Source organism: Loxodonta africana, chromosome 9, assembly GCF_030014295.1.
Source record: "Loxodonta africana isolate mLoxAfr1 chromosome 9, mLoxAfr1.hap2, whole genome shotgun sequence".
Lineage (NCBI taxonomy): Eukaryota > Metazoa > Chordata > Mammalia > Proboscidea > Elephantidae > Loxodonta > Loxodonta africana.
The window spans coordinates 19,924,854-19,940,248 of record NC_087350.1 but is presented as its reverse complement, the minus strand read 5'-3'; the positions used below and the strand labels follow the sequence as shown (position 1 = coordinate 19,940,248).

Genomic DNA, 15,395 nt, shown 5'->3' with positions numbered 1-15,395 from the left:
CAGGATGACAGATGCTGACATCTCAACACCTGGCCTCCATAATCACCATCATATAGAGAAGAGAGAACTAAAAGGTTGTTATCCAGCTCCTAAATGCTTCTACCTGGAAATAACCTGCTTAAAGCCTATTGGCTAGAACTGTCACATGGCCCTGCCTAGCTACAAGTGAACTGGGAAATATGGGGGAGAACAATGTTATTTGCTGTTGCTGTCTGCTGTCTTCAAGTCGGCCTCCAACTCATGGCAACCCCATGCACAATGGGATCAGATCATTGTGATACTATGGGGTGTTCATTAGTTGATTTTTCAGAAATAGATCACCAGGCCTTTCTTCCTAGTCTGTGTTAGTCTGGAAGCTCAGGTGTGATATTCCACAACATACTACTCAAAAAGAGAGTATACACTTCAGTTCCAGCGTTCCAAGTAAGAGGCTTGGGATGTACTCGGACTGGACTTAAGTTTATGTCTATCCCTGAACCGATGACTGCGGCAGAGCAGTAGACGGATTATTTTGATCCAGTTAGAGTCCACCCCTGGAGTAAGAAGTGGGGTCAATTTTCCTGAAGCGGAATGGCTGGTGGGTTCAAATCACTGACCTTTCGGTTAGCAGCCAAGTGCTTTAACCACTGCACCACCAGGGTTTCTTTTATATGACATACGTATTCTGTATTACGAAAATCAGTATTGGGCTTCTAGAGCAAAATGAGAAAAACAACTGTCCCAGAAATTGGAAAGATGAAAAACCTGAGGTGAAAGGTAAGGAGAAACTGAGTCAGACAGATGTAAAGTCAGGTCACCTGGGGGCCTTACCCACTGGCTGCCATAATGCTGATCACAGCGCCAATTCCTTTCCTCCTCCCCTCCCACCAAGGATTGTTAGCAGGCACCGAGAAGTTCGGAGGGAGACACGAAAGAGATTCCCCCTCAGAGCTCACATAAGGAACCAACCCTGCCAACACCTTGATATTTCAGATTTCTGGTCCCCACAATGTAAGTGAATACATTTCTGTCACCAAGTTTGTGGTAATTTGATATGGCAGGCCTAGGAAACTAACGCAGCTGGTGTGCAGGTTTTAATTCCCAAAGAAGGCTTGAGGGACACAATGCCTTCACTACATTTGAAGATAAGACTACCATCTGGATATTTTGGGCTCCTTATGTCAGCAAACCAACATGCAATAAAGAGGGATTAATCTCAATTGGGGAAAGGGAAATTTGGTTGCTTCCACATAATGGAGGCAAGGAGAGCCTTGTCTGTAACCCTGACACCCCAATTAGTACTTTCTTGCTCGGAAAGTAAAGTCAAACGGAAAACTAGAGCAACCAAAACCAGACAGGACAACTGAGAGCTCAGAACCTTCAGGAATGAAGGCTTGATCATTCACCAGGTAAAAAAACTCCTCTGGCAGAGGACAAAAGAAATACGGAATCAGCAGTGGGAGAAGAAAGCCACAGATACCAATTTTGGCCTTGCGGCTAATTACAGAACTAAGGATTGCAGTCGCTTTGCATATTTTCTACTTGCTTCTTACATGCATGTGTTTATTTATATATGCTAACCAGTCTCTTCTCTCTCCTTCCTATTTCTATGGCATACAAGTTGTTGGAAGTTAACTTTACAATTCAGTCGTCAGAGAACAGAACATTCAGTGGGATTATGATCAAATTTGAGAAGCAATATAGTCAGCAATGAATGCGACAACTCTTGGGACTGTAAATCTGCTTATATCGGAAAAAGGGAAACACTTCTTCACTTGTAGGGAGAATAGCTCTATCTTGTCAGGCAGAAATATAGAATTGTTTTATTGTTGTGTAGCCAAAATAATAAGACTTAATAAATCTTAAAAAGTCATGCCCTAACACAACAAAACTAAATTTAGAAATCAGTAGAAATGGACAAAATACCAAAATATTGGAAATTAAACAACACAATTCTAAATGACCTGTAAGTCAAAAGAGAAATCACAAAGGAAGTCAGAAATGTCTTAAACTGGCTGCTTGAACAACACACAACTGTAAAAATGGCATAGTGCCGTCAGAACTCCTCAGACTTCACGAGTGGGGAGGGGAATCACCATCAACATCAGCCCTGGGCTGACTCCCATGAGGTGGAGGTCAGACATACCTCCTCTCTCCAACCATTTTACCAATTCTGACACCAGCTGTCCCTCCCATGGCACTTTCTTCTCCTCTGCTGGATTCGATAATTCATTGCGATGGTCACCCAAAACTCACAACCATACTCCAGTTATGGGATTTATCAGGGAAATAACAGGTTACAATTCAGGATCAGGTACAACTCAAGATACAGTTCTTCGATCAGGGCAACTTCTTCTCAGCCGTACGCGCAGGAAGGCCTCTCTCTAGGCCCTCAGCCCTTGGCCCTCGGCCTGGCCTCTGCCCTGCTCAGGCAAATGTTACAAAGCTCCTTAGCTCCACCAATAAGTGCCTGGAGGCACCCTACTCCACCAGCAAGCCTCTACCCGAAGGTACTCAGCTTTTTTGCTTCGGGGGGTCAGTACACCCACTGTAGCCACAGCCTCATTCTGTGGCTTGCACAACATCTCCTGCTGGTCTCCTGTTCTGCTGCTGCCTTTTCTCTGCCTCCACTTCCCACCGTCCTTGGTGTTACAGCTCTCTCTCTGTCTCCTGGGTCTAGGAAGTTCTCAGCGCAGGTACCCTAGGTCCAAAGGATGCATTCCGCTCCTAGCTCTTTTTTTTTTAAATAATTTTTATTGTGCTTTAAGTGAAAGTTTACAAATCAAATCAGTCTCTCACATATAAACTTACATACACCTTACTACATACTCCCACTTACTCTCCCCCTAATGAGTCAGCCCGCTCCCTCCTTCCAGTCACTCCTTTCATGACTGTTTTGCCAGTTTCTAATCCCCTCTACCCTCCCATCTCCCCTCTAGACAGGAGATGCCAACATAGTCTCAAGTGTCCACCTGATACAAGTAGCTCACTCCTCATCAGCATCTCTCTCCAACCCACTGTCCAGTCCAATCCATGTCTGATGAGTTGTCTTTGGGAATGGTTCCTGTCCTGGGCCAACAGAAGGTTTGGGGACCATGACCACCAGGATTCTTCTAGTCTTAGTCAGACCATTAAGTCTGATCTTTTTATGAGAAATTGGGGTCTGCATCCCACTGTTCTCCTGCTCCCTTACGGGTTCTCTGTTGTGCTCCCTGTCAGGGCAGTCGTCGGTTGTGGCTGGGGATCATCTAGTTCTTCTGGTCTCAGGATGATGTAAGTCTCTAGTTCATGTGGTCCTTTCTGTCTCTTGGGCTCATAATTACCTTGTGACCTTGGTGTTCTTCATTCTCCTTTGATCCAGGTGGGTTGAGACCAATTAATGCATCTTAGATGGCCGCTTGTTAGCATTTCAGACCCCAGACGCCACACTTCAAAGTGGGATGCAGAATGTTTTCTTAATAGAATTCATTTTGCCAATTGACTTAGATGTCCCCTGAAGCCATAGTCCCCAAACCCCCGCCCTTGCTCCTCCCAGCTCTTCTTGATGGTAGTGAGGGCCCCTTTTTGCCTCTGGGACTGGCTCCCTTTCAGTCTAGCAGAATGACAAAACGGACCAATCCCCTCATTAGGGTTCCATATGCCTTATTTGCATAGTCCCATCCAGTGATTTTGTGGGAGTCACGAGACCATGGATAGAAGGGCCATACACATACTCTTCACTTATCGACTATCTTGTTATTTGACACTTTGCATTTATGATAATAGTACAAAACTACTATCCTATTTTTGAATGAGAAATTAACTTGAGCTGTAAACTTTCACCTAAAGGACAATTAAAAAAAAAGAGAGAGAAAATCTACTATCCTACTACTTATTTTCTGCATTAACAATGTATGTCTGGCAGTAAGGAACACCAAGGCATGAGGCGCGGGTAGTGCTGGCTGTGATGGTTAAGATTATGTGTCCACTTGACTCGGCCATAATTCCCAGTGGTCTGGCAGTTATTTAATGATGTAACTTGGTAGTTACGCAATGATACAACTTGGAAATTACGTAATGATGTGATCTGGCAGTTATATAATGATGTAGTCATCCTCTATTTTGTGATCTGCTGTAGTCATCTCCATTTTTGTATAACACCGATTTTTGCATAGTGAGCTAGTCTTTGGAACCTAACCATGTCGATAAATGAGGAGCGGGCGTATTAAGTAATTCATTGGACCACAACATATGAAAATTTGTGAGATGCAGCTTAAGCAGTGCTTAAAGAGAAATGTCTTAACTTTTGGCAGTGATATTTGAAAAGAATAAAGATCTTCAATCAATAATAAGCTTCCACCTTAATAAACTACAAAAAGAAGAGCAACCTAAACCCAAAGCAAAAAGAGGGAAGAACATAATAAGCATCAAAGCAGAAACTAATGAAATACAAACCATAACTAACAATGTACAAACACTAGAAAATAAAATAAGTAACTGGGAGCTCCTAAAGATTAAACGCGTATGCTCATCAAAAGACCACCAAAAGCGTAAAACAGAGAACCTACAGACTGGGAAAAAATTTTTGGCTATGACATATCTGACAAGGGTCTGATCTCTAAAACTTAGAGTCTACTACAACACCTCACCAACAAAAAGACAAATAATCCAGTTTAAAAATGGGCAAAAGATATGAACACGCACTTCACCAAAGAGGACATTCAGGCAGCTAAAGGACACACATAAGGAAATGCTCGTGATCATAGAGGAATGCGAATCAAAACTATAATGAGATACCATCTAACCTGACATTAATGGCAGTAACCAAAAAAAGAAAATAACAAATGTTGGAGAGGTTGCAGGCAAATTGGAACTCTTATAAACTGCTGGTGGGAATGTAAAATGGTACAACTACTATGGAAAACGATATAGTGCCTCCTTAGAAAGTCAGAAACAGAAATACCATAAGATCCAGCAATCCCACTCCAAGGAATATGTCCTAGAGAAATAAGAGCCATCACACAAATACGTGCACCCATATAATTACAGCATTATTCAAAACAGCAAAAAGATGGAAACAACCTAAGTGCCCATCAACAGATGAATGCATAAACAAATTATGGTACATACACACAACAGAATACTACACAACAATGAAGAACAATGATGAATCTGCAAAACTTCTCACAACATGGGTGAATCTGGAGGGCATTATACTGAGTGAAATAAGTCCACCACAAAAAGGCAAATATTATATGAGACCACTAATATAAAAACCAAAAAAAAAAGGTTTACACACAGAAAAAAATTATCTTTGACAACTATGAGGGACGGGAGGGGAAGAAGGGAAGTCACCAACTAGAGAGAAGACAACTGTTAACTTAGGAAAGGGGAAGATAACACACAATATAGGGAAAGTCAGCACAACTTGACCAAGGCAAAGTCTTAGAAGCTTCCTACATACATCCAAACACCTTGAGGGAGTGAGTTACTGGGGCTGAGGGCTGAGGACCATGGTCTAGGGGGCCTAGGTCAATTGGCGTAACATAGTTCATAAAGACAACGGTCTACATCCCACTTTGGTGAGTAGCATCTGGGGTCTTAAAAGGTTGCAAGAAGCCATCTAAGATACATCTATTGGTCCCATTCCGTTCAGAGCAAAGGAGAATGAAAAAAACCAAAGACGCAAGGAAAAGATTAGTCCAGAAGACTAATGGACCACACGAACCACAGCCTCCACCAGCCTGAGCCCAGAAGAACTAGATGGTGCTGGGCTACCACCAACAACCACTCTGACAGGATTACAGTAGAGCGTCCTGGGCAGAGCGGGAGAAAAATACAGAACAAAATTCAAATTCAGAAAATAAGGCCAGACTTACTGGTTTGACAGAGACTGGAGAAACTCCCAAGACTATGGCATCCAGAGACCCTGTTAATGCAGAACTGAAGCCACTCCCAAAGTTTAGACAGGCCTATAAAACAAACAATAATATACGGGAGTAATGTGCTTCTTAGTTCAATCAATTATGTGAGACCCAATGGATGACAACTACTCAAAAGCAAAGACGAGAAGGCGGGAAGGGACAGGTAAACTGTATGAATAGACAATGAGAACCCAGGGAGCAGGGAGAGGGCTGACACGCTGCAGGGACTGGAACTCATATTACAGAGCAATTTGTGCATAAAATTTTTGCATGAAAAACTAATTTGCGCTGTAAGCTTTCAACTAAAACACAATAACATTGTTTTTTAAGTTAATGAAAATAAAAATAGAAACACAACAGATAAAATCAATAAAGCAAAAAATTGGATCTTTGAAAAGATCAACAAAATCAATGAACTATATAGTAGACTGACCATGAAAAGAGAGAGAAGGGACAAACTGTCAAAATCAGAAATGAAATAAAGGCTGTCATTACCAACTCTATAGATACAAAAAGGATTATAAGGGAAAACTCTGAATGACTTCTATGCCAATAAATTACTCAACTGGAAAAAATGAACAAAAAAGAAACAAATTATCAAAACTGATTCAGAAAGAAATAGAAAATCTGAACAGACCTATAAGAAGCAAAAAAAAAAAAAAAAAATACAGGCACAGATGGCTTCATGGGTGAATTCTATCACATATTTAAAGAAAAAATAAAACCAAACCTTCACAAAGTCTTTCAAAAAATATAGGATGAGGAAACACTTCCCACCTCATTCTAAGAGGCCACTATTACCAAAACACCAAAGATAGACAAAGACATCACACACACAAAAAGATTACCCACCAACATGTATCATGAACACAGACACAATTATCCTCAACAAAATATTACTAAACTAAATCCAGCAACATATAAAAAGGATTATACACCATGACCAAGTGGGATTTATTCCAAGAAGCCAAGGTTAGTATAATATTCCAAAATCAAGTAATGTAATAAATCATATTAATAGAATAAAGGAACAAAATGTCAGTTTTCTAGGGCAGCCTTAATAAAATTACCACAAAGTGAGTAACTTTAAAAAACAGAAATTTATTTTCTCACAGCTCTGGAGGCTTAAAGTCCAAGTCAGGATCTCAGCCTGTCTGGGGGCCTCGCTCCTACTTCCTGGTGGCTAACAGCAATCCCTGGTGTTCCTTTGTTGCTTAGAGATGTGTCTACCTCTGTCATCACATAGGGTCTGTCTTCCCCCTGTGTGTCTGTCTCTCCACATCTGTTCTCCCTTTTTATAAAACGCCACTCAGAAGGGATCAGGCTTAGGACCCCATCCTACTCCTGTATGACCTTATTAACATGACACGAGAAAAGCTCTATTTCCAAACAGGGTCGTATTTACAAGTGCAGGGGTTAGAACTTCAACATAACCTTTGTGGGACACAATTCAATCCATAACAAGAACCAAAGCTGATAAAATTCAAATTAATTATGGTAAAAAAAAAAAAGAATGGTCAAAAATCTAAGAAGAGAAGGAAAGTTCCTCAATCTGACAGACGGCATTTATGAAAAACTTACAGTTAATGTCACACGTAATGGGGAAAGATTAACTGCCTTCCTCCTGAGATCAGGAGGCCATCCAAGGCAAGGATGTCCGTGCTCCCCACTCCTATTCAGCAAGGTTCTAGCCAACAGCCAACGCAACTAGGCGAAAAAAGAAATACAAGGCATCCAGATGGAAAGGAAGAAGCACAACTGTCTTTACTCACAGATTACATGATGCTGTATGTAGAAAATCCTAAGGAATTCACCAAAGGGGTAGGCGGGGGGGAGGGGGGACTGCTAGTAACACCCAGCAAGGTTGCAAGGATATAAGATCAATACACAAAATTCAACTGTATTTTTATACACTAGTAACTAAAAATCCAAAAATAAAATTTTGAAAACAATGCCATTAATAACAGCATTAAAAAAAAAAGACTTCAAAATAAATTTAAGACAGGCAAGACTCACACACCGAAAATTACAAAGCACAACTGAGACAAAGATCTAAGCAAATGGAAAGACATTACATTTTCACAAATTGAAAGACTCAATATTGACAATCTTTTCAATAGATGGTCCTGGGACAACCAGATAGCCACATTCAAAAAGATTTAGACCTATACCTCATACCATTCCCAAAAATTAATTCAAAATTGATCATGGACCAAAATATAAGATCTAAAATGCCCATGGAAGCAGCAGTCAAGAAATCAAACAATATATTGCAAAGGGCAAATTTGCTGCAAAAGACCTCTTTTAAAAAAGTAAAGATGTCTCCTTGAGGACTAACCTGTGCCTGACCCAAACCATGGTATTTTCAATCTCCTCACATGCATGCGAAAGCTGGACAGCGAATAAAGAACAGCAAAGAAGGATTGATGCCTTTGAATTACGGTGCTGGTGAAGAACACTCAATATCCCATGGGCTGCCAGAAGAACAAACCAATCTGTCTTGGAAGAAGTATAGCCAGAATGCTCCTTAGAAGCAAGGATGGAGAGACTTCATCTCCCCTACTTTGGACATGTTATCAGGAGGGTTCAGTCCTCAGAGAAGGACATCATGCTTGGTAGTGTGTCAGCAAAAGAGAGGAAGACCCTCAACGGGATGGATTGACACAGTGGCTGCAACAATGGGCTAAAACACGGCAACAATTGTGAGGATAGCACAGGACCAGGCAGTGTTTTGTTTTGTTGTGCACCCCATGGGGTCGCTATGAGTCAGAACTAACTCGACAGTACCTAACAACAAAAAAACTATAAAATTTCTTTAAAAAAAAAAACATGAGAACAAACAACATAAAATGTGTATGGTTACATATGTATACACACATGCATATATAAGTATGGGTATGTATGTGTGTATATGTGTGCACATTGATGCACTTGAATTATGGTGTTGGTGAAGAATAATGCATGTACCATGGACTGCCAAAAGAACGAAACAAATCTGTCTTAGAAGAAATACAGCCAGAATGCTCCTTAGAAGCAAGGATGGCGAGACTTCATCTCACACGCTTTGGACCTGTTATCAGAAGAGAACAAACCCCGGAGGACATTATGCTTGGTAAAGTGGAGGACCAGCAAAAAAGAAGAAGACCCTCAACGAGATGATGCAGTGGCTTGAACCATGGGCTCAAACACAGCAACAATTGTGAGGGTTGCGCAGGACCAGGCAATGCTTCATTCTGTTGTGCATGGTGTCACTCTAAGTCAGAACCAACTCAATGGTACCCAATAATAGCAATAACATATGTATGTGTATATACATGTACGTGTGTGCATACATGTACATTCATATATACAATGAACCACATAGGGGATACAGGTACAGATACTTCTTAGACATAGCAGACACCTTGCAAGATTGGTTTTCTGGGTTTGAAGGTTTAGGACCATTGTCTCATGGGACAGCTCAGTCAATTGGCATAATATAGTTCATAAGATTTATGTTCTACATCCTAGCTTGATGAGTAGTGTCTGGGGTCTTAAAAACTTGCAAGCAGCCATCTAAAATACAACTATCAGTCTCTACTCACTCGGAGCAAAACAGAAAGAAGGAAACCGAAGACCCTGAGAAGAAACTAGTCTACAGGACTAACAGTCTACATGAATCTCAGCCCCATCTACCCTGAGACCAGAAAAACTAGATAGTACCATGCTACCACTACCAACTGTTCTGATCAGAGCCACAACGGATGAACTCTGATCGAATGGGAGAAAAACACAGAGCTCAAATTCTTAAAAAGTCAGACTTACTGGACCAGTTGAGACTAGAGGACTCCCTGAGACTATCACCCTTAAAACCAAAAACCAAACCCAGTGCCGTCAAGTCGATTCCAACTCCTAGCAACCCTATAGGACAGAGTAGAAATGTACCACACAGTTTCCAAGGAGCGCCTGGCGGATTTGAACTGCCGACCCTTTGGTTAGCTATCACCCTTAGATACTCTTTAAACCTTAAACCAAAACTACTATGCCCTGAAGTCACCTGTTAGCTAAACAGCATATTAGCTCATAATATAAAAAATATCACCCATGAGTACTGCCCACCTTTAAAGAATCATCTATATGAGTCCAAAGAGTCAACAATTACTCTAAAGCAAAGATGAAAGTGTAAGGAAACAGGGAAACTAGATTACCGGAAACAGTACATCTGGAACAGAATCGATGAGAATGTATACACATTGTAAAGAATGTATACAATGTCGCTGAACAATTTGTGTAGTAATTGTTAAATGGGAACCTAATGTGCTGTGTAAACTTTCACAGAACACACAATAAAATGTCATTGGAAAAAAACATGAGAAAATTTTAGGCGGAGAGTTTTTGGATAGGACACCAAAAGTATGATCTATAAAAGCCGAAAATGAAGAGACTGAACTTCCTCAAAACTAAAAACTTTTGCGCCTCAAAAGACACCACGACACCAAATTCTGGCACGAGTGTGCAGCAAATAGGAACTCTCATTCAATGCTAGTGGGAACGCAAAATAGTATAACCACTTTAAAAGCCAGTCTGGCAGTTTCTTACAAAGCTAAACATAGGCTTAACATATGATCCAGCAATTGTGTTCCTACGTATTTACCCAAATGAACTGAAAACTCTTTTCACACAAAAAACTGCGCTCAAGTGTTTACAGAATTTTTATTCATAACTGTGAAAAATTAAAAGCAATCAAAATGTCCTTCAACACATGAACAGATAAACAAAAAGTGGTACATCCATACAATGGAGTAGTACCAAAATCCTTGCTGGTGAGTCGATTCCAATGCTTAGAGGCTCCATAGCACAGAGTAGAACCGCCCCAAAGGGTTTCCAAGGCTATAGTCTTTACTGAAACAGACTGCCACACCTTTCTCCAGCGAAGCATCTGGCAGGTCCCAACCACAGCTGAGTGCTTAATCACTGCACCACCAGCATTCCTTAATGAAGTATTAACCAAACCAAGCCCAAATCCATTGCCATGGAGTCGATTCCAACTCACAGAGACCCTAAAGCACAGAGTAGAAATGCCCCCATAGGATGTCCAAGGCTGTGAATCTGTATAGAAGCAGACTGGCACATCTTTCTCCCATGGGTTCAAACCGCTAATCTTTTGGTTTGCAGATGAGCTCTTAACCACTGTGCCACAAATGAGCTAGCAAGCCATGAAAAGCCTTGGAGGAACCTTAAATGTAAATTGCCAAGTGAAAGCATAAACTGTATACTGTATAATTCCAACTACATGACATTCTGGAAAAGGGAAAACTATATAGAGACAGTAAAAAGATCAGTGATTGCCAGGATTCAGGGGGAAGGAGGAAGGAAGGAATGGGTGAAGCACAGGACGTTTTACAGACAGTGAAACTATTTTACATAATACTGTGAGGGTGATACGTGACATACATTTGTGAAAACTGTTTTCTCATGAACTTTAGTAACAACCTACCAAATTTGGTTCATCAATTGTAACCAATGCACCACGCAATGCAAAATATTAATAAAAGGAGAGCCATATGCATGCGGGAAAGGGGGTATATGGGAATTCTACTTTCTGAGCAACTTTTCTGTAAACCTCAAACTGCTCTAAAAAAAAAACTATCAAAAAAAAAAAAATGAAAAGTCAAGCACCTAACTAGGAGAAATTATTTCCAAATCATGTATTCAATAATGTATTCATATCTAGAATATACAAAGAATTCTTAGGGTGTAATAAGAAGAAGACAAACAACCCAATCAAAAAATGGGCAAAAGATTTGAACAGATACTTTAAAGAAGATGTAGGAATGGCCAATAAGCACATGAAAATATGTTCAGCCTCATTAGCCAATATGAAAATGCAAGTTCAAACCACAACAATACACCACTCCATATCCACTATAATGACTATAATAAATGATAACAATAAAAGATACAATAAGATTAAAAAAAAAAAAAGACACAATAACAAGTGTTGGCAAAGATGTGGAAAAATTGGAACCGTCATACCTTTCCGGTAAAAAAAAAAAACCCATTGCCATCGAGTTGATTTCAACTCATAGAGACCCTATAGGACACAGTAAAACTGCCCCATACAGTTTCCAAGGACGTAATCTTTACAGATGCAGACTGCCACATCTTTCTCCTGAACAGCAGCTGGTGGGTTTGAACTGCCAACCTTTTGGTTAGCAGCCAAGCATTTTAACCACTGCCCCAACAGGGCTCCCTAAACTTACTATACAACTCAGCCATCCCATTCATAGGTATGTTTACAAGAAAAATGAAAACATATGTCGAAATGAAGGGTTGCACACAAGAGTTCACAACAGCATTATTCATAATAGTCAAAAAGTGTAAACAACCCAAATGCCCATCAACTGATGAATAGATAAGCAGAATGTGGTATATTCATACAAGGGGATACTATTCAGCAAAAAACAAGAACAAACTACTGATACATGTTACAACACAGATGAATCTCAAAAAACATTACGGGAAGTGAAAGAAGAGCCAGACACAAAAAACCACATATTTTATGATTCCATTATATGAAATGTCCAGAAAAGGCTAATCTACTGAGAAAGAAAGAAGACCAATGGCTGTCTGGGGCTGAGGGTGGGAGCTGGGATTGACTACAAACTTGCACGGGTCAACTTGTTGCAGTGATGCGAAAGTCGTACAACTGAATTGTGGTGATCTCTGTACAATTCCATAAATTGAAAGGAGTAAATATCACTTAACTGTTTAGAAGCGGAACACATTGTCTCAAAAAGGCGATTCCCATTTGAACTTTGCCTTCTTATAACTACAAAAGGGATCATCGAGGAAGATTATAGATTCTTCTACATTAAAAATCTTAACAGGGAACTAATTTCTACATAGCCAGCAGAATCTAGGGAGCATCTAAGAGAATAGACCAGATACCTTTGTAAGGTTCTTTCTCAACCAAGTCAAAAAAAAAAAAAAACTGGTATTTAATAAAAAATGAAACACTCAAGATTTGCGTTGTTTCTAACTTCTCTGATGAATTTATAAATTTTCACTTCTCCACTTCAGTGTATGTTTATTAAAATGCTGAAAACTCAATCTGTTTCTCCTATAGGTTTTTTTTTTTTCCATAAACAAGTCAGTCATTCAAGACAAGAACAGAGAACATACATACCCTCGTCTAAAACACAATTTTAAAAATCCATTTGGTGCTGATTTCTAGCCTGATTTGAGGCATTACTACTACCAACTTGGAAGTACCACACATGAGATTTCTTTGGCTCTCTCTGCAGCCTAAATAACCCATCCAGCTTTTTACTGGCCAGGCTGGCCTCCGTGTAGCTGGTTTTCATAAATAGAAATTTGTATAATTGTTACTGGAACTACTTGCTGAAATGTGGAATTGGTTAAAAATACCATTTATTTAAAAATATACATGCAGAGTTTCATATACAAGCAGCAACACATCTTTCACATTTAGTCAATCAATCACGTTAATTGCTTTTTATTAGACAGAACAAAAAATACCAATTCAGAGTTTGCCTTTCTTTTCTGAGACCTCAGTGAAAGTTTTTCAGGAAACAAGGAGAAAAGGACTGAATAAAGACAGAATTCAAAGGTATAATGTGCCAAAGTATAACTAATCCAATTCCAATGAAGTATATCTAACATATACTCTAGGAGGTGGAGGGCATTGATATTAGCTAGGGAAAGCAAATTCTTTTCTCAATCAGCCTTTCTTGTGTCTAACGTATAAGTGCTTATATCCATAGGAAGCTGTACATTACACTGAAACATCAATTTAAGTTTCACGGACAAAGTCACAATGAATATGTTTCCCATCTAAGCTTATATAATAAATGGTCCCAACACATGGTATGAATTCTATCATTAGTAACAACCTTGCCACCCCCTTGAGGAACTGCTGAGGAATGAGAAAATGCTCTGAGCTGCCTATCACTGAAGGTGAGTGACATCCATAAATACCTGAAGCTGGGTGGCCCAACAGTGCTCTGCTCATTTGAGAAATGGTAAGTCAGTCACATCACAGTTAAGATGCATTAAATGAGGCACAGGCTAGAATAAAACCAGGGCCCACGAGCTTTCCAGCAGTTTCAGATTAGGGCAAAAGCCCAGGCATTTGCAGGCCACTGCTGGGAAATTCTTCGGCCTCTTTACTTAAAATTCTGGTCTCAAACTTCTTATGTTGTAAAAACTTCAAACCTTTTTCCCTGCAGAGCTCAAGCCTATACAACACGGCCATAGAAGGCTGGTAGTTGTAAATGCGCCCAACCAAAAAATACAAAACAACCCAACACACAAACACCACCCAAAGAAGTCTCCCTCATGAGCAATCGGCACGCTCCGGCCTGGCGTTCAAACAGAGTAGTGGGGAGACAGTCGTCTTCGGAGCCCTCCCTCCAGGGATGAGAGCCCTGGAAGGCGGGAGGGGAACCGCAGCGCTAGAGGCTTCCTTAACTGGACCTCGCCCCCTCCCAGCGCCTAGATGGCAGGGAGCGGAGAGGATGCGGCCAGCTTTAAAGGAGGACGGATTAAAAGAAGGGAGCTTTTTCACAGCTCGCAAGGACTCGAGGCAAAAGAAATTCACCTTTGCTCTTCTCATTTTAAGAAGATCTAGCTGTCTGCGCTCAATGAACAAAAAGAACCAAAACACCAACTCCCAGCTCCCACCGCTCAGGGGCTTCCCTCCCGCGTGACCCCTCCGCTAGCTCCACCCCTTGATCCCGCCCCGCCCAATGCCACGCCCTTCGGTGGAAGCCCCGCCCACCTGGCCCCGCCCCTCCGCGGGTTGGCGCTGTCCTACACCCCTCACCTCCTCAGCCCCTCCGCGCGGCGGGAAGCCCACTCACCCACCTCGAGGCCAGGGGCGCGGCGGACGTTCTCGCGAACCTTCCCTTCTCTCTCCCCCTTCCCTCCCCGAGGCTGGCGTGTCGGCCAGACCCCCGAAGAAAGCAGCCTTTAGTTTTCGTCCTGCGGCCTCTCTTACCGGGTGGTCCTCGCCAGAGCTGTCTCAGCAGTTTGGGCATTGGTGGAAAGGAAGCCGCCGCCCGAATTATGTGGCTTGAAAGTGTGGCTTTGCCTCGTATTGGGTTGTATTTTTTTTTTGTTTTTTTGGAATTTTCCCGCGGTCGCTCGACAATGGAGCAACGCGCGCGCGCACGTCCCGCAGTGCACTCTGGGGCCTGGTGAGCCGCCTGCGCGCTCCCGCGGTTTCGCGGGAAAGTTCCGACCAGTCTCGGCTCGTGGGGGCGGGGCGAAGCGGGGACGCTGCACGGACTCGGACCGGAAGCTGGTCCCGGCCGCGAGCGGGCTCCAGGGACGGTGGGGAGCTAGCCACTGCCTCGGTTTTCTCCGGTACCGGTGCAAAGGTAGTAAGGAGTGACAGAAAGGCCGTAGGAAGGGCCGGGGGATGAAAAGCCGGGTTTTTGGGTTTTTTTTTAATCCGGTTGTTGATTAAATAATTCTGCTCGAAATGCGGAGAAGGTAAAATAGAAACTA

At 41.6% G+C, this 15,395-nt stretch overlaps 1 protein-coding gene across 1 annotated transcript in view; it reads right to left on the bottom strand.

Moving 5' to 3' along the window:
• Nucleotides 1-15,096, bottom strand: part of FANCC (FA complementation group C) — a 305,107-nt gene extending 290,011 nt beyond the window's left edge. Inside the window, exon 1 of the mRNA XM_003407365.4 lies at nt 14,884-15,096. The gene's annotated coding sequence lies outside the window, so the exon portion shown is untranslated. The remainder of the gene's footprint in view (nt 1-14,883) is intronic.
• Between the last annotated feature and the right edge of the window lie 299 nt (nt 15,097-15,395).